Genomic DNA, 19,747 nt, shown 5'->3' on the forward strand with positions numbered 1-19,747 from the left:
TTATTTTATCTCAGTAGATATGGGCCATTCTACAGAAGTGATGCAGTGATGCACATTTTTATCCTATTTTTCCCCCCAAAAAATCAGCACACATCTTCCATCATATGTCAGGTAGACATAAATACTACTCACACACTTAGTTTGTGTTGCATATTTGAAATATTTACCTGAATTCCTTACCACCCCACTAAATTTGTCAATATCGAAACAACATAGTGAAAAAGTTGCAATAAAGGGAGAACCATGCACAGTAGTGATAATGTTGATGTCCAATGCAGCCATTTTTATCTCTATCAAATCATTTCTGGGTAACAATTAAGTACCTTACTGATTGTTTTTAATCAAAATGGTGAAAAAGAAACAAATCATTTTTTGCTAGGTGCTTTTGCTAGGTACTTAATTGAGAGAAAACAAATGCCTGCATTGGACATTCAAGAGTGGTCAACTGGGTTGTCAGTGAATATTGTCTTCTTCTTCAAATTGTATTGCCTATGGTTTATAAACCAAGTACTAAGTTAAAACTTCTTATGGCTGAAGGGGCAGTATTGAGTAGCTTGGATGAAAGGTGCCCATATCAAACGGCCTGCTCCTCAGTCATAGTTCCTAATATTTGCATAGTATTATTAGTATTGGATAGAAAACACTCTAAAGTTTCTAAAACTGTTTGAATTATGTCTGTGAGATTAATAGATTTTTTCGAACAAAACAAACATTTATTGTGGACCTGGGATTCCTGGTGTGCTTTCTGATGTAGATCATCAAAGGTAATGGAATATTTATCATGTATTTTTGTGTTTATGGTGACGCCATCTTTGCAGCTGTGGTATGCTATTTTTGAGCGCCGTCTCAGATTATAGCGTGCATTTCTTTTTCCGTAAAGCTTTTTTGAAATCTGACATAGCGGTTGCATTAAGGAGAGGTATATCTATAATTCAATGTGTATAACTTGTATTATCATCTATATTTATGATGAGTATTTCTGTTGAAATGATGAGCTATGCAAAGTCACTTGATGTTTTTGCATTTAGTGAATCTAGTCGCCTCAATGTAAACTCAGATTTTTTGATATAAATATGAATTTAATCAAACAAAACATGCATGTATTGTGTAACATGAAGTCCTATGAGTTTCATCTGATGAAAATAATCGAAGGTTAGTGATTCATTTTATCTCTATTCTGGTTTTTGTGAAGCTATCTTTAGCTGGAAAAAATGGCTGTGATTATTGTGGTTTTGTGGTGACCTAACATAATCGTTTGTAGTGCTTTCGCTGAAAAGCCTATTTGAAATCGGACACTTTGGTGGGATTAACAACAAGATTACCTTTAAAATGATATAAGGCACATGAATGTCTGAATTTAAATTATGAGATTTCTGTTGTTTTGAATTTGGCGCCCTACACTTGGACTGGCTGTTGTCATATCGGTCCCGTTACCGGGACTGCAGCCATAAGAAGTTTAATATTCAGTATCATGCCAAGACCAAGATTTATACCATGACATTGATCCCATGATCCAGACCCAGTGAGTTGAGACCATGACAAGTTAAAGACCGAATGTATGTGGTTGTAAGAAATGTAACTAGAGTAAACTTGAGTAAGGTACAGTAGAGCACAGTAGGGTACAGTAGAGCACAGTAGAGTATAGCACATTATAGACATCTATGTTTTGGCCAAATTTATCTCAATGTTTGGGCTCTTGGAGGGTTGGAGTGCTCCTGCTGGCTATGCATCTCAATATTCTACACTTTTTCCTAAAGTGTGTACTTGTCCTCTACCCACATGGTGCTTCTCTGTAACTCAGTTGGTAGAGCATGGCGTAGGCACATTTAAAAGAAGAGATGGCTTCAATGGTGCTGCCTGTGCAGTCACAGACGCCATAATGGCACAAATACAAAGATGAGCTCTCTATGCTGTCAATTATTTTGTTTGTGATTGTTTTGTTTATTTTGTACTTCAAAGAATCCCTGTAGCTAGCATATGGCTGGCTATCTTCCATTTGGACAGATGTATACTGAACAAAAATATAAACGCAACATGCTACAATTTCAAAGATTTTGCTAAGTTACAGTTCATATATAGGAAATCAGTCAATTGAAATAAATGAATTAGGCCCTAATCTATGAATTCCAGTCTTTCCCCACAAAATGGTGGATGGACGAACTACCAAATTCTCTAAAACGATATTGGAGGCAGATTATGGTAGAGAAATTAACATACAATTATCTGGCAACAGCTCCCGTGGGCATTCCTGCAAGTCAGCATGCCAATTGCAGGCTCCCTCAAAACTTGAGGCATCTGTGGCATTGTGTTGTGTGACACAACTGCACTTTTTACAGTGGCCTTTTGTTTTCTCCAGCACAAGGTGCACCTGTGTAATGATCATGCTGTTTAATCAACTTCTTGATATGTTAGACTTTCTGGTGTGTGGATTATTTTTGCAAAATACAAATCTTCACTAACAGGGATATAAACAAATGTGTGCAGGATTTGAGAGAAATATGGGGTGGGTGGGTTCTCATGAAAGATGGAACCAACACTTTACATGTTGCATTTATATTTTTGAGATAAAAATAAGCTTTTTTATTTCTGCTCATGAAAGATGCGACCAACACTTCACATGTTGCGTTTTTATTTATTTATTTCCCAGCAAACATATGTTTTAGTCCCAAGACCGTACTTTACATATTTCTTGAAATATTAGATCAGGGATGGGCAGCTGGCTTGGCACAGGCCACCCACTTTTGTATGCCCCGCAGATCAATTTCACATTTATAATTGTTTTGGAGCTCAGTCGAGGTCTTAACTTAAAGTTGAGAGTTAGTGTAGTAGAATACTCAAGGTGCAATTTAGAAATGTGGTTGTGCTCAGCACTTTTTCTCTTGTCACTGACATTCACTCAATTAACCCATGTCAGGAATTATTTTTACATTGGTAAGTTAGTCTAGCCAGCTATCTAAACTAGAGGTCGACCGATTAATCGGAATGGCCGATTTAATTAGGGCCGATTTCAAGTTTTGGACACCGATTTATTTTGTTTATTTTTTTACACCTTTTATTTAATCTTTATTTAACTAGGCAAGTCAGTTAAGAACAAATTCTTATTTTCAAAGACGGCCTAGGAACGGTGCGTTAACTTCCTCGTTCAGGGGCAGAACGACAGATTTTTACCTTGTCAGCTCGGGGGATTCAATCTTGCAACTTTACAGTTAACTAGTCCAACGCTCTAACCACCTGATTACATTGCACTCCACGAGGAGCCTGCCTGATACGCGAATGCAGTAGAAGCCAAGGTAAGTTGCTAGCTAGCATTAAACTTATCTTATAAAAAACAATCAATCAATCATAATCACTAGTTAACTACACATGGTTGATGATATTACTAGTTTATCTAGTGTGTCCTGCGTTGCATATAATCGATGCAGTACGTATCGTTGCTTCAATGTGTACCTAACCATAAACATCAATGCCTTTCTTAAAATCAATACACAAACGTATATATTTTTAAACCTGCATATTTAGCAAAACGAAATCCAGGTTAGCAGGCAATATTAACCAGGTGAAATTGTGTCACTTCTCTTTCGTTCATTGCACGCAGAGTCAGTGTATATGCAACAGTTTGGGCCGCCTAATTTGCCAGAATTTTACGTAATTATGACATAACATTGAAGGTTGTGCAATGTAACAGGAATATTTAGACTTATGGATCCCACCCGTTAGATAAAATACGTAATGGTTCCGTATTTCACTGAAAGAATAAACGTCTTGTTTTCAAGATGATAGTTTCCGGATTCGACCATATTAATGACCTATGGCTCGTATTTCTGTGTGTTATTATGTTATAACTAAGTCTATGATTTGATAGAGCAGTCTGACTGAGCGGTGGTAGGCAGCAGCAGGCTCGTAAGCATTCATTCAAACAGCACTTTTGTGCGTTTTGCCAGAAGCTCTTCGCTGTGCTTCAAGCCTATCAACTCCCGAGATTGAGCTGGTGTAACCGATGTGAAATGGCTAGCTAGTTAGCGGGGTGCGCGCTAATAGCGTTTCAAACGTCACTCGCTCTGAGACTTGGAGTAGTTGTTCCCCTTGCTCTGCATGGGTAACGCTGCTTCGAGGGTGGCTGTTGTCGTTGTGTTCCTGGTTCGAGCCCAGGTAGGAGCGAGGAGAGGGATGGAAGCTGTACTGTTACACTGGCAATACTAAAGTGCCTATAAAAACATCCAATAGTCAAAGGTTAATGAAATACAAATGGTATAGAGAGAGATAGTCCTATAATTCCTATAATAACTACAACCTAAAACTTCTTACCTGGAAATATTGAAGACTCGTGTTAAAAGGAACCACCAGCTTTCTCAGGTTCTGAGCAAGGAATTTAAACGTTAGCTTTCTTACATGGCACATATTGCACTTTTACTTTCTTCTCCAACACTTTGTTTTTGCATTATTTAAACCAAAATGTTTCATTATTTATTTGAGGCTAAATTGATTTTATTTATGTATTACATTAAGTTAAAATAAGTGTTCATTCAGTATTGTTTTAATTGTCATTATTACAAATAAATAAAATAAAAATCGCCCGATTAATCGGTATCGGCTTTTTTGGTCCTCCAATAATCGGTATCGGTATCGGCGTTGAAAAATCATAATTGGTCGACCTCTAATCTAAACTTGTAGTAATCATGGTCAAATTATGACTGGGGGGTCCTACATTGATTTTGTTTGTCACTCTCACTCGGATATCATATTTAAAACTGCAAATATTTCTTTCCACCCTATGTCAACATTTCTAAAATTGCAGGGCCGATTAAAATTATTTGCTCAAAACAACATTTCACCTAGTGCCCCCAAATGGCTAGGGCCAGCTCTGACTACATGTGTGGGTATGGATGTGGATACTCAGACCCACGAGCCACTGTGGCCCCTCATAATGAGTTCATATTTTTTATGGTGCTCGCCCCCATCAAAGTTGCCCATCCCTGTATTAGATGTTCGGTAGTGACACAAATACATTCAGATTTACCAACTTGCTCATTCATTTTCTCCCAAATGTTTGCAGACATACTCACGATAAGGCCATGCTAAGACGAGGAGACAGGTGCAATTCTGTCGACTGGGGATATTTGTAAGATTGTGGTTTAAGGCACATTCATTCTACTGTCTTTCAATGTGTGTTTCGATAGTGACATCAAAAAGGTGGGACAGCGTTCTTTAGAGAAAGTACTAATTAGATAAATCAAATCAAATTTTATTGGTCACATACACATGGTTAGCAAATGTTATTGTGAGTGTAGAGAAATGCTTATGCTTCTAGATCCGAGAGTACAGCAATATCTAACGGGTAATATCTAACAATTCCACAACAAAACCTAATATCTGAAAAATTCCACAACAAAACCTAAAACACACAATTTAGTAAAGGAATGGGATGAGAATATATAAGTATAAAATATATGAATGAGCAGTGACAGAGCAGCTAAGATGCAATAGATAGTAAAGAATAGATAGTGAAGTACAGTATATACATATGAGATGAGTAAAGCAAGATATGTAAACATTCTTAAAGTGGCATTATTAAAATGACTAGTGTTCCATTTATTAAAGTGGCCAATGATATGTATGTAGGTAGGCAGCCGCCTCTCTGTGCTGGTGGTGGCTGCTGTTTAACAATCTGATGGCCTTGAGATTGAAAAACAGCATCTATCTCTGTCCCAGCTCTGATGCACCTGTACTGACCTCGCCTTCTGGATGGAAGCGGGGTGAACAGGTAGTGGCTCGGGTGGTTATTGTCCTTGATGTTCTTTTTTGCCTTCCTGTGACATCGCGTGTTGTCCTGGAGGGCAGGTAGTTTGCCCCCGGTGATGCGTTGTGCAGACAGCACCACCCTCTGAAGAGCCCTGTGGTTGTGGGCGGTGCAGTTGCCGTACAAGGTGGTGATACAGCCCGACAGGATGCTCTCAATTGTACACCTGTAAAAGTTGGTGAGGGTTTTAGGTGACAAGTCACATTTTTTCAGCCTCCTGAGGTTGAAGAGGCGCTGTTGCGCCTTCTTCACCACACTGTCTGTGTGCGTGGACCATTTCAGTTTGTTGGTGATATGTACACCGAGGAACTTAAAACCTTCCACCATTTCCACTGCTGTCCCGTCAATGTGGATAGGGGGTGCTCCCTTTGCTGTTTCCTGAGTACTGTATCTTTCAATATATTATGCAACAGCTGGGTCTAATACTAGATTCTGATTGGTTAAAACCGCGTTCCAGACGGTGTCTATTCCACAAGTTACCCCCGGCTAAGGCTATGACATTAAAATGCCTGTTCACTGTTCCATCTCACTGTGCAATCCACTGTCTCATTAGCCCAGCCAGGCAATTTATAAACGTGATCTCCACTGTAAAAAGCATCTAGACATTTGTATTAACCTTGCTGTCTGTCTGACATTTGCAACATTGTGTCAAACACTGATTCAACCACAAAGACCAGGGAGGATTTCCAATGCCCCTATTGGTAGAAGGATAAAAAAAGCAGATATTGAATATCCCTTTGAGCATGGTGGAGATATTAATTACACTTTGGATGGTGTATCAATACACCCAGTCACAACAAAGATACAGGCATCCTTCCTAAATCAGTTGCCAGAGAGGAAGGAAACAGCTCAGGGATTTCACCATGAGGCCAGTTGTGACTTTAAAACAGTTACAGAGTTTAATGGCTGTTTAACTTTTCTCAATAGGGGGTGCTGTTGGCACTTTGTAATAATTACGTTCCCAAATTAAACTGCCTCGTACACAATTCTTGCTCGTACAATATGCATATTATTATTACTATTGGATAGAAAACACTCTAGTTTCTAAAACCGTTTCAATTATATCTGTGAGTGAAACAGAACTGGACTTAGAGCAATTTTCCTATGTGGATGTGATAATGCAAAATTTTGCTGGCTGTTCTCAGATCTGTTTATAAATCTGCCTGTCTTCTATTGGTTGAGATGCACTGCATACGCCTTCCCCTGGATGTTAGCGAATAGGGAGACTTGAAATGGAGTCTCTACGTAGATCTGAAAGGTTATAGATGGCTTGGGAAGAAAAGTACTGTTTTTTTCCCTCTTCGCTCTGACGCACGGAGGACCTTGGCATATCGTACTAGAACCTTCGGTTATAGCTCTTAGAAATTTCCGGCTATGTTTTTATTCGATATAGGCTTTAAAGACATCATAATGTTGTTATTTTAAACCGAATTATATTAGTTTATGTCAGTATATTGCGATTTTCGGGTATTTATTTTTGTGGCGTTCTAGGGATTTGGGTATCTCTGTCTCAAATGCTAATGTTTACTGCTAATTGCAAAGTTGAAGAGGACGTTCTACAACCGAGCAACGATTCTTTTGGACAAAAGACACCTTTCCCAAGATTCTGATGGGAGTTCATCAAAAAGTAAGAACTATTTATGCTGATAATTCGTTGTTCTGTTGAAAAATGTAAATTGCATAAGCCGCCATTAATTTCAGTGCAGCCTCGCTTTAACGCACGCTGTATGTTGAAGTAACGTTAATTTTAAAAATGTAACCCAGCGATTGCATTAAGAACTAATTTGTCTTTCAATTGCTGTCCAACCTGTATTTTTTTAGTCAAGTTTAGGATTAGTTACTGATTAGAATAGGTGCCTCTCCCAAGATTTCTCCCGACATTTTCTGGGCAGCTTGGCTACTTTTCTCATGGTATAACCATGATTTGTGCCGCTAAATATGCACATTTTCGAACAAACTCTATATGCATTGTGTAATATGATGTTATAGGACTGTCATCTGAAGAATTCTGAGAAGGTTAGTGAAAAAAATTAATAAATTTTGGTGGTTTATATGTTATCGCTATTTTTGGCTTGAATCAATGCTGTTGTGATGTTTGCTATTGTGGTAAGCTAATATAACGCTATATTGTGTTTTTGCTGTAAAACACTTAGAAAATCTGAAATATTGGCTGGATTCACAAGATGTTTGTCTTTCATTTGCTGTACGCTGTGTATTTTTAAGAAATGTTTTATGATGAGTAATTAGGTAATACACGATGGTCTCTGTAGTTATTCTAGTTGCTTTGGTGAGAGTTGTGATGGTGGCTGCAATGGAAAACTATGATTTATACCTGAAATATGCACATTTTTCTAACAAAACATATGCTATACAATAAGTATGTTATCAGACTGTCATCTGATGAAGTTGTTTCTTGGTTATTGGCAATTTATATCTTTATTTGGTCGAATTTGTGATAGCTACTGATGCAGTAAGAAAATGGTGGAGTAAAAAAAGTGGTGTCTTTTGCTAACGTGGTTAGCTAATAGATTTACATATTGTGTCTTCCCTGTAAAACATTTTAAAAATCAAAAATGATGGCTGGATTCACAAGATGTGTATCTTTCATCTGGTGTCTTGGACTTGTGATTTAATGATATTTAGATTCTACTATTTACTTGTGACGCTAGGCTATGCTAGTCAGCTTTTTTACTGATGGGGGTGCTCCTGGACCCGGGATTGGGAGGAAGTAGAAGTTAAAGGCTTTCCAGACAGATTACCAGGATGTGTACTCAGAGCATGCGCGGACAAACTGGCAAGTGTCATCCCTGAAATGTTCAACGTCGACCGAGTCTGTAATACCTACACTACCGGTCAAAGGTTTTAGAACGCCTACTCATTCATTGGTTTTTCTATATTTTTACTATTTTCTACATTGTAGAATAATAGTGAAGACATTACAACTATGAAGTAACGCATATGGAATCATGTAATAACCAAAAAAAAGTGTTAAACAAATCAAAATATATGTAATATTTGAGATTCTTCAAAATCCACCCTTTGCCTTGATGACTGCCAAGAATGTGCAAAGCTTTCTCTCAACCAGCTTCACCTGGAATTCTTTTCAAGCAGTCTTGAAGGAGTTCCCACATTTGCTGAGCAATGGTTGGCTGCTTTTCAATTTGGTTGAGGTTGGGGGATTGTGGAAGCCAGGTCATCTAATGCAGCACTCCATCACTCCCCTTCTTGGTAAAATAGCACTTTCACAGCCTGGAGGTGTGTTGGGTTATTGTCCTGTTGACACAGCTGACATAACTTGTCATAACCTGTGATAATATAGTCATAACACTGTCATTACACGACTATTTACACCTGTAATGACATATATTGCGTTATTTTATGGATGGTTATGACTCCTGGACAATGGCAATTTTAGCATGTACATTTTGGTGGGGCAAGCAACAACAAAGAAATTGGGGGATGCATGCCAGCAAAGCCACTACACAACACTAAGCAATACATTAATTGCACTATAACGGTGACAAACGGTGCCCACAAACCTTTAGGGTCTACATAAAGCTGTCCCAACAGCAGAGCCACAGCAGTCCCAACACATCATCGGAGCCTTGTCTGGCAGCAAAACCGTTCATTCAGCCTCATTTACTGCCTTTAAAAAAACATAGCTGATATGGCTGACTTGCTTAAACAAATGTGGTTTCTACTAACAATTGAGATATACAAACTATGGCATAAGGGGACGATTAATTTCGATTAAGACAATAATGAGTGAGCTAGGATGGACGTAGTCAATATAACTTTGTTCAGAACGTTTGAAATGTATAATGACTGAATTCAGAAAATGGGCCATTCTTACAGTATTCTCCCTGTACACCAAGTCAGAACCGTAGAATAAATAAAGGGCATATAAGCAGACAATGAAAGATTTTACAATATTTGATAATTACATTCCTCTAAAACAGGTTAAAGACTACATGTGCATCGACCAAATTATTAGAGTGAGGCACATGGGCTACTAACAGCTTACTACACAACATACACTTAGTATTACTTTCTTAGCTACAGTATTCACGTCTCCCTGGCATATTATATAATTTATGCAGCAGCATACAATTCATTTTTGGACTCACCTTGTTGTGCTGTGCTCACTTGAACAGGAAGGTGGTGCGGCGGTCCTTCGTGGGCAAATTTTGCCATCAAACCTTGTCATCAATGTCTGGCATTCTCTTGATTTATTGTGCTTTCAAGACAACTGGGAACTCGTAACAAAAAAAATCATTACTGACGTTAGTAATCTTCAGGACGTAACTCTAGAAAGAGGCCCAGTTCCCGACTTACAATTCGAGTTGGATGACCGTTCAAAGGTATTTTCCCAGTCTGAGTTAGTTTTTTTCCTGAGTTCCCAGTTGTATTGAACTCACTGAAGTCAGATTTCCCAGTTCTGAGTTAACAGTTTTGAGCGCGGCAAAAATCATGCCTCATTGATGGCATGGCCAATGTTGAATGTTAATCATGTTAAGTTTGGAAAAGAGACTTGAACCGAGAATTGGGACCACACCCCCACTCCACTGAATAGCAAGCTAGTGATTGCTTTGCTTTGCAATGCCGATACGTTTTATCTACAATTTCTCTTCATATGACAAGAATTGAAAAGGATTTGCCAGTAGATTGTCGACTTGATTCATGACTGCTAGCTAAGATTTTGAAAGTATGATGTTGACATGATCAGTCCAATCTAAGCTACTGTAGATATAACTTGATTTGACATCATTTTATCTGTGGCCAATGACCTTGAGCCTTCTTGGATGGGCACTTCTAATGTAACTCTTTGGCAGCACCCAAGGGGCTTGAATTTTCGAGCTCTACTTTTAGATTTGGCAGTGACGTTGTGTCCCCATGAGTGACCCAACACTGAGCCAATCACGGCGCAACTAGAGAACATTACCAAACCCTCCACTCTGTATTTTCCTCTTGCTGCCCCACCACCACAGAAAGAACTGAGCTAGTCTGAAACTCCTGCATTTTGGAACTGGGTGCTGTTTTCACTTTGTAAAAATTTCGTTCCCAAATTAAACTGCCTCGTACTCAATTCTTGCTCGTACAATATGCATATTATTATTACTATTGGATAGAAAACACTCTCTAGTTTCTAAAACCGTTTGAATTATATCTGTGAGTAAAACAGAACTCAAGTTGGAGCAAACTTCTTGTGAGAAATCTGAAATCAGGCAGGCTGTTCTGGGGTCAGTTTATTAATTTGCATGTCTTCTATTGGTCGAGATGCACTGCATACGCCTTCCCCTAGATGTCAGCAAATAGTGAGAATTGGAATGGAGTTGCTAGGCAGATCTGAGGCCATATAAAGGGTCTGGGAACGTGGGGTGCACTCTTTTCATCATTCGCCATGACGCAAGACAGACCTCAGGATGGCGTTCTGGGAAGCTCCCGTTATAGGCCTTAGATATATCCGGCTCTGATTTTATTCGATATAGGTGTTAAAGACATCATAATGTTGTTATTTTAAACCGAGTTATATCAGTTTATATCAGTATATTGCGATTTTCGGATATTTCTTTGTGCTGCGTTATAGTGAGTTGGGCACGTCTGGGCCACATGGCTAATGTTTACTGCTAATTCCAAAGTTGAAGGCGACAATCTACAACCGAGCAACGATTATTTTGGACAAAGGACAACTTGCCCAAGATTCTGATGAAAGCTCATCAAAACGTAAGAACTATTTATGATGTTCATTCGTTGTTCTGTTGAAAAATGTAAAACTCCTATTCCGCCATTTAATTTCGGTGCGGTCTCGCTTTAACGCACGCTGTATGTCGTAGTAACGTTAATTTAAAAGATCTAACACAGCGGTTGCATTAAGAACTAATGTATCTTTCATTTGCTGTCCAACCTGTATTTTTTAGTCAAGTTTATGATTAGTTAATGATTAGATTAGGTGCCTTCCCAAGATTTCTCCCGACATTTTGTTGGCAGCTTGGCTACTATTCTCATTGTATAACCACGATTTGTGGCGCTAAATATGCACATTTTCGAACAAACTCTATATGTATTGTGTAATATGATGTTATAGGACTGTCATCTGAAGAAGTTTGAGAAGGTTAGTGAAAAAATTCATATCTTTTGCTGGTTTATTCGTTATCGCTATTGTTGGCTTGAATCAATGCTGTTGTGTGGTTGGCTATTGTAGTAAGCTAATACAATGCTATATTGTGTTTTCGCTGTAAAACACTTAAAAAATCTGAAATATTTTCTGGATTCACAAGATCTTTGTCTTTCATTTGCTGTATGCTGTGTATTTTTCATAAATGTTTTATGATGAGTATTTAGGTAATTCACATTGGTCTCTGTAGTTATTCTAGTTGCTTTGGTGAGAGTTGTGATGGTGGCTGCAATGTAAAACTATGATTTATACCTGAAATATGCAAATTTTTCTAACAAAACATATGCTATACAATAAATATGTTATCAGACTGTCATCTGATGAAGTTGTTTCTTGGTTAGTGACTATTTATATCTTTATTTGGTCGAAATTGTGATAGCTACCTATGCAGGAAAAAAATGGTGGGGGAAAAAAGTTGTCTTTTGCTATCGTGGTTAGCTAATAGAAATACATATTGTGTCTTCCCTGTAAAATATTTTAAAAATCAAAAATGATGGCTGGATTCACAAGATGTGTATCTTTCATCTGGTGTCTTGGACTTGTGATTTAATGATATTTAGATGCTAGTATTTACTTATTTACTTATGCTAGGCTATGCTAGTCAGCTTTTTTACTGATGGGGGTGCTCCCGGATCCGGGATTGTGATGAAGTAGAAGTTAAGAAAGCAAAAAAGAGACCATGTTTGGAGGCTTTATTAACTCAATTATTATTATTATTATTATTATTATTTTTTTTTACATTGTTTGCAAACTGATATGTGACACGTATTAATGCCAAAATAAGATGCAAAACAGGCAAACCCCCTCAAAAAAATTATATATATATATCATTATGTAATTTTTTTTAAATTGCAAAAAAATGTGGGGCTCAAAACAGGTGGGGCTCCTGTGTCACTTTAATTGGACTAAAACATAGTTTTTAAATCATATATGCCAGATAAGCCTATTACGTGCATGCCCTTGTGTCAGTCATCAGTCCTGCTCCTAAAATCTGCTCCTGTATTCATCCAAGTCATCAGCAACAGAGCTTTGCGGTAGGTGTGTGTCTGAAATCAATGTCTGTGCAATTACAATGATCTTATATGATCAATTTCAGAAAATGTTATATAACATAAACATACTGTTGATAAGTACGCTTTGGTGTAATGGAATGTTTTGCCTTGTGTGGTAGGTTTTGTGGGTTTTGACGCTCTTGTGTAGGTGTCATAACCAGCCATAAAATAATGCAATATATGTCACAACAAGTCTAAATATATGTCATGACAGTGTTATGACCTTATTAGGACAAGTTATGTCAGCTGTTATGACATATTATGGCATGGTTATGAACATGTCAAAATGTGTTATGATTCTGGGTGTCAATAAATGTCCTAAATTTTGTAACTTTTTTTGTGGGGTGGGACTGCAATTTGTAACACTTCTGTAGAATCACCCATATACAGATGCTACCTGAGTTTCACACTAGAGAAAAGTGCCTCTTATCTGTGGTGGTTGGAAGTGCTTGAGTGCGATAGAAAGAAGAACAGAAAGCGGGAGAGATTAATGCTGCATTCATAACCAAGTGGGAAGGTGGAAATGACCAGTTGTGAAGTGGTAAATACCAGTTGGATGTATTCACGGGCTTTGAACTTGTTGAGAAACGCAGATTAGCTAATGGCCAACAAGCTGCTTCAACCATAAACTAAAAGTACAGCTACAGTATCGTGCTTATAACCAAATGATAGTGTTCAAAAATCATATTCATAGATTGCCTTTTTTGTTGTTGCATTTAACTGCTGAAAATGTTGATATCAAGGTAATTTCCGTAGTATGTGCTGTCAGAGGTCAGCATGTGGAAGAAGTCAGAGCTCAGGGTTAAATATATGAGTTTCCCACCAGTAATTACTAGTTGGAGGGATGTTCAAGTGGATTTTTCCCAGTTGTATGAGATAAATACCACCTTCCCACTTGGTTATGAAAGCAGGGTAAGAGGAAGAGACGTTCGTACGGTGGAGGGGACAGGAGGTCAAGGTAACCTTGAGGTACTGCAGGGTGGACGTCTTGATATTGGATTCTTGGTTAATAGGGAAATGTGAGGGTGAGAAAACAACAAACACATCTTTGGAGAGGAAAGGGTAAAGCTAACCCTGAGGTACTACAGGGGTGACCACGCACACACACACACACACACACACACACACACACACACACACACAGTGACAAAGTGCTGTTCAGGAAAATAAAGAAATATGTGCTTTGTGGCAAAGGAGAGAGTAAGAGGAAGGATAAACCAAGATAGCGTGCAAAGCAAACCACAAGAACCATATACATACAGTGATTTTCAGAACAGGTTCTCAGTAATATGACACATTTCTGAAAAAGTTCACATATTCAGGGCTATATTTTAACAAACCTAAAGCAATGGTACATCTAAGCAGTGGCGGTAGTGTTATTAGGCCGGGGGGTGAGTCAGAAATATTTTTGCTATTTTCACAACCGGAATTATGAGCACAGTAGGTGGCGGTGGCGTGAAAGGGCTGGGGTTTGATGAATAAACAAGTCGTAGGCGTGATGAGGGCTTGGCCACTTATCAGCCAATCAACGTGTTCCATGGCTTAATACTGAATGCGTTTGTCTCAAGTTCTGTAGGTTATTGAAGGTCTTTGGGTTGTCATCAACTCCAATTCGGCTGGGGGACTGAATATTCTCCTCCTTGTCCATTGTGGATTGATACTACAGTTTATTAAATAGCATAGGCCACAGTAAAATAATATCATCCAGTGTTTGTTCAATAGCCTATGTTTGGAGTGTTGGCAGTAGACATTGTTGTAATTGGTTTCAATGAGCCTAGCCAACATGTCTTTATGCATCGCACTTCTCCTAAAATAGGAAATACTTGGCTTCCGTAAATTGTATTGTACGTGTGATACACATTTTATAAGCAATATATAGCCTAGGCCTACTTTTGATACTGCAATATAGGACTGAATAATTTAAATACGTTTGGAGGTGCGTGTCTTTGGTAACCGCATGAGTCTCTCTCTTTTAAAATGGGGATGGATACTTGAACAAGCGAAATGACGTATGCAGGTAGGCATATGTGTGTATGTTTTAGGATGTGCAGTATATTTTCAATTCAAGGCACTCTAACATATAGACCATTTAAACACCTTTTATGGTTAGGCTACTTTTCAAGGCCAAGATTTCTTTTTTAAAGGCATGACGCATTGCTGTTGAACCAGCCTTCGTTATAGTAGCCGAGGCCAAGGGTAAGGGTAGCCTATGAACAGGGTTGGGGGAGTAACAGATTACATCATTGACACTTCTCTGTTTTCTAAATGACATTCAAATCAGCATTGAAAAAGGCACAAGTTTAAGTTTGTTCCACCTGAGTGTGTCGGACCACAAGCCACTATGATGACACACCAAATGTGTTTGATCAATCGCGGGAAAAGAGCAGGAAAAGGCTTTTGGAAGGCTACAGTCCAAGCTATGTCTTCCAATGGTGCGATTGCTATCGGCATCCAAAGATTTTCCAACTTGAATAAACGCTTGGAGGTAAGGATGAGAGGAGTGGTATAGTCTACGGCAATACGGATATCACTTATTATTGATATCTGCATGGCGCATTGACGTGAATCACACTGCTGCTCTCTCATTTAGCTATTTGCGCCTTGTGGATTGTGGTTGTTGTGGATGGCTGTTCAGAAATATAGATGTGTATTTGAACACAATAATTGTTGAATTGAAGAAGTTTAAGCTGCCTATCAATCATTGTTATTGAAACCAGATGTTTGGCCAGGATTGAAAGATGCACCTATGCGATGCTGCTAAACCAGCCTTGATTAAGGTGAGGGTAGGCTATGCTTGGTTTTTTATCAAATTAAACAAAATGCGGAGAAACCAAGCGTTTTTGTAATATTTCTAAATATGAGATTCACGGCATTAAAATGCACATCTCTCCTTCCATGGGTACTGTGCGTCATGGCTGGATAGGCTGCACTTCCACTCTCAAAATCCATGACATTATCAACTGCGTTTCAGTTAAGACCTGCTTTTGTGGGTCTTAACTTCCCGTTAGCGCAGCATAAAATGGTCACTTTTCAAATCAAATCATCAAATCAAATTTGATTTGTCACATATACATAGTTAGCAGATGTTAATGCGAGTGTAGCGAAATGCTTGTGCTTCTAGTTCCGACAATGCAGTAGTAACCAACGAGTAATCTAACCTAACAATTCCACAACTACTACCTTATACACACAAGTGTAAAGGGATAAAGAATATGTACATAAAGATATATGAATGAGTGATGGTACAGAACGGCATAGGCAAGATGCAGTAGATGGTATAGAGTACAGTATATACATATGAGATGAGTAATGTAGGGTATATAAACATAAAGTGGCATAGTTCAAAGTGGCTAGTGATACATGTATTACATAAAGATGGCAAGATGCAGTAGATGATATAGAGTACAGTATATACATATACATATGAGATGAGTAATGTAGGGTATGTAAACATTATATTAAGTGGCATTGTTTAAAGTGGCTAGTGATACATTTTTACATAAATTCCATAAATTCCCATTATTAAAGTGGCTGGAGTTGAGTCAGTATGTTGGCAGCGGCCACTAAATGTTAGTGGTGGCTGTTTAACAGTCTGATGGCCTTGAGATAGAAGCTGTTTTTCAGTCTCTCGGTCCCTGCTTTGATGCACCTGTACTGACCTCGCCTTCTGGATGATAGCGGGGTGAACAGGCAGTGGCTCAGGTGGTTGTTGTCCTTGATGATCTTTATGGCCTTCCTGTGACATCGGGTGGTGTAGGTGTCCTGGAGGGCAGGTAGTTTGCCCTCGGTGATGCGTTGTGCAGACCTCACTACCCTATGGTGAGCCTTACGGTTGTAGGCGGAGCAGTTTCCGTACCAGGCGGTGATACAGCCCGACAGGATGCTCTCGGTTGTGCATCTGTAGAAGTTTGTGAGTGCTTTTGGTGACAAGCCGAATTTCTTCAGCCTCCTGAGGTTGAAGAGGCGCTGCTGCGCCTTCTTCACAACGCTGTCTGTGTGGGTGGACCAATTCAGTTTGTCCGTGATGTGTACACCGAGGAACTTAAAACTTTCTACCCTCTCCACTACTGTCCCGTCGATGTGGTTAGGGGGGTGCTCCCTCTGCTGTTTCCTGAAGTCCACAATCATCTCCTTTGTTTTGTTGACGTTGAGTGTGAGAGTGAGGTTATTTTCCTGACACCACACTCCGAGGGCCCTCACCTCATCCCTGTAGGCCGTCTCGTCGTTGTTGGTAATCAAGCCTACCACTGTAGTGTCATCCGCAAACTTGATGATTGAGTTGGAGGCGTGCATGGCCACGCAGTCGTGGGTGAACAGGGAGAACAGGAGAGGGCTCAGAACGCACCTTTGTGGTGCCCCAGTGTTGAGGATCAGCGGGGTGGAGATGTTACCTACCCTCACCACCTGGGGGCGGCCCGTCAGAAAGTCCAGTACCCAGTTGCACAGGGCGGGGTCGAGACCCAGGGTCTCGAGCTTGATGACGAGTTTGGAGGGTACTATGGTGTTAAATGCTAAGCTGTAGTCGATGCACAGCATTCTCACATAGGTATTCCTCTTGTCCAGATGTGTTAGGGCAGTGTGGTTGCGATTGCGTCGTCTGTGGACCTATTGGGTTGGTAAGCAAATTGGAGTGGGTCTCGGGTGTCAGGTAGGGTGGAGGTGATATGATCCTTGACTAATCTCTCAAAGCACTTCATGATGACGGAAGTGAGTGCTACGGGGCGGTAGTCGTTTAGCTCAGTTACCTTAGCTTTCTTGGGAACAGGAACAATGGTGGCCCTCTTAAAGCATGTGGGAACAGCAGACTGGGATAAGAATTGATTGAATATGTCCGTAAACACACCAGCCAGCTGGTCTGCGCATGCTCTGAGGACGCGGCTGGGAATGCCGTCTGGGCCTGCAGCCTTGCGAGGGTTAACACGTTTAAATGTTTTACTCACCTCGGCTGCAGTGAAGGAGAGCCCGCAGGTTTTGGTAGCGGGCCGTGTCAGTGGCACTGTATTATCCTCAAAGCGAGCAAAAAAGTTATTTAGTCTGTCTGGGAGCAAGACATCCTGGTCCGCGACGGGGCTGGTTTTCTTTTTGTAATCCGTTATTGACTGTAGACCCTGCCACATACCTCTTGTGTCTGAGCTGTTTGTAAGGACACACCTCAAATAGTGCCACCCCTCCCACCTCAGCGCAACGAGGTGATGTTAGACAGGAAAATTGTCGAACCTGGCATTAGGGCTGGAAAATGCAAGTGTGACATTTTTTACGTGACGACATTGCAAACTAACGTGCGTTTGACGCTTGTGCCGCCTTAGCCTCAGCAGAAAATAGAGCCCTCAGTCTTAGGAATAACTTACGAGTAAGAGATATGAGGAGAGAGGGGGATCCAAACTTTGGTATGCTGGTGGCGAGTCTTCTCACATGCATTGCCTGACACCTAATAGTGAAAACGTCTGTATGGACATCAGAGAGGACGATAATTGTTTTCATCGGCATGGCCTTATTTCTATTACAGCATATTGGATGACTGTCATTCATATTCCATTCACCCATCTCAATGTAACATTGATATATTTAGGCTACTACATGATACTCGAATGTCTCTACTCATCATGAGGTTGCTACAACCTAGCCTATGAATGAAGGTTTACAAAGTAGGTGCACAGGTCAAGATCTTTTTTAGTAATCAAGGTGAGAGACAGTGACATTCATTACCGCCTTGCACACACTTGCCTGCATTTAGCTGATCTAGGGTGTAATCATTAGTCCAACAGTTGCAAACGAGTATCTATTGGTTAAATTCAGGTATGTTTATCCCGGTTTAGTTCCTTTTGCTTCCATTTAAAAAAAAATAATTCAATAGAATCGATGGAATCAATACACCCCTGATTACACGCAAACACAGTTCACTTTCATAGCAGCCAAATACAAACAGCATGATCAATTTTCTCATTGTAATTCGTTCTCGCATCTACGCTCTCGCCTCCTCTCTCAACTTTTCCCTTTGCTTGTGGACTTCAGTTCACAACACATCAGCTGTCTGTGACCAGGCGAAAAAACCTTTCCAAGCCAAACCTTCATATGATAACCGCTAACGGCTACACACAGCCTACATCGTTGTCACCATATTATCTAACGTCATAGTCATCATAGATGATAGAACTAACGTATTAGTAAACCCACTACAATCATGCAGTACACTCAGCAAGCACTTTAGCAGTTACATCGGTGGGCCCCGGTGGCAATAAAATAGTAAAACCAAAAGCTTACATTGACTTGGAAGAGTTCCAGTGTTGAATAGCCATAGCCAACTAGCTAACATAGCATCTCTCTCTGTTTGAGCCTGGTGTTCGAGTAGGCTAAACTAGCTAAGTAAGTGAAAGTGAAAAAATAACTAAGAAATACAACTAGAGCGCTCCCTCTCTTTCTTGTCCTTCATCTTTGAAGAAATGTTTGTTAATTAAAAATGAACTATTGCCTTTCTCTCTGTTTTAGTCAACTACTCACCACATTGTATGTACTGCAGTGCTATCTAGCTGTAGCTTATGCTTTCAGTACTAGATTCATTCTCTGATCCTTTGATTGGGTGGAAAAAATGTTAGTTCATGCTGCAAGAGCTATGATAGGTAGGAGGAAGTTGTCATAATTAATATGTAAGTCTATGGAAGGGGGTGAGAACCATGAGCTTCCTAGGTTTTGTATTGAAGTCAATGTACCCAGGACGGAAACTAG

The 19,747-nt window shown here is 39.7% G+C and overlaps 1 protein-coding gene across 1 annotated transcript in view; it reads left to right on the forward strand.

Moving 5' to 3' along the window:
• gpr137c (G protein-coupled receptor 137c) overlaps window positions 1-19,747 on the forward strand; it is a 58,112-nt gene that overhangs the window by 8,378 nt on the left and 29,987 nt on the right. The window lies entirely within an intron of this gene.

This window comes from Salvelinus fontinalis, chromosome 15 (genome assembly GCF_029448725.1).
Source record: "Salvelinus fontinalis isolate EN_2023a chromosome 15, ASM2944872v1, whole genome shotgun sequence".
Lineage (NCBI taxonomy): Eukaryota > Metazoa > Chordata > Actinopteri > Salmoniformes > Salmonidae > Salvelinus > Salvelinus fontinalis.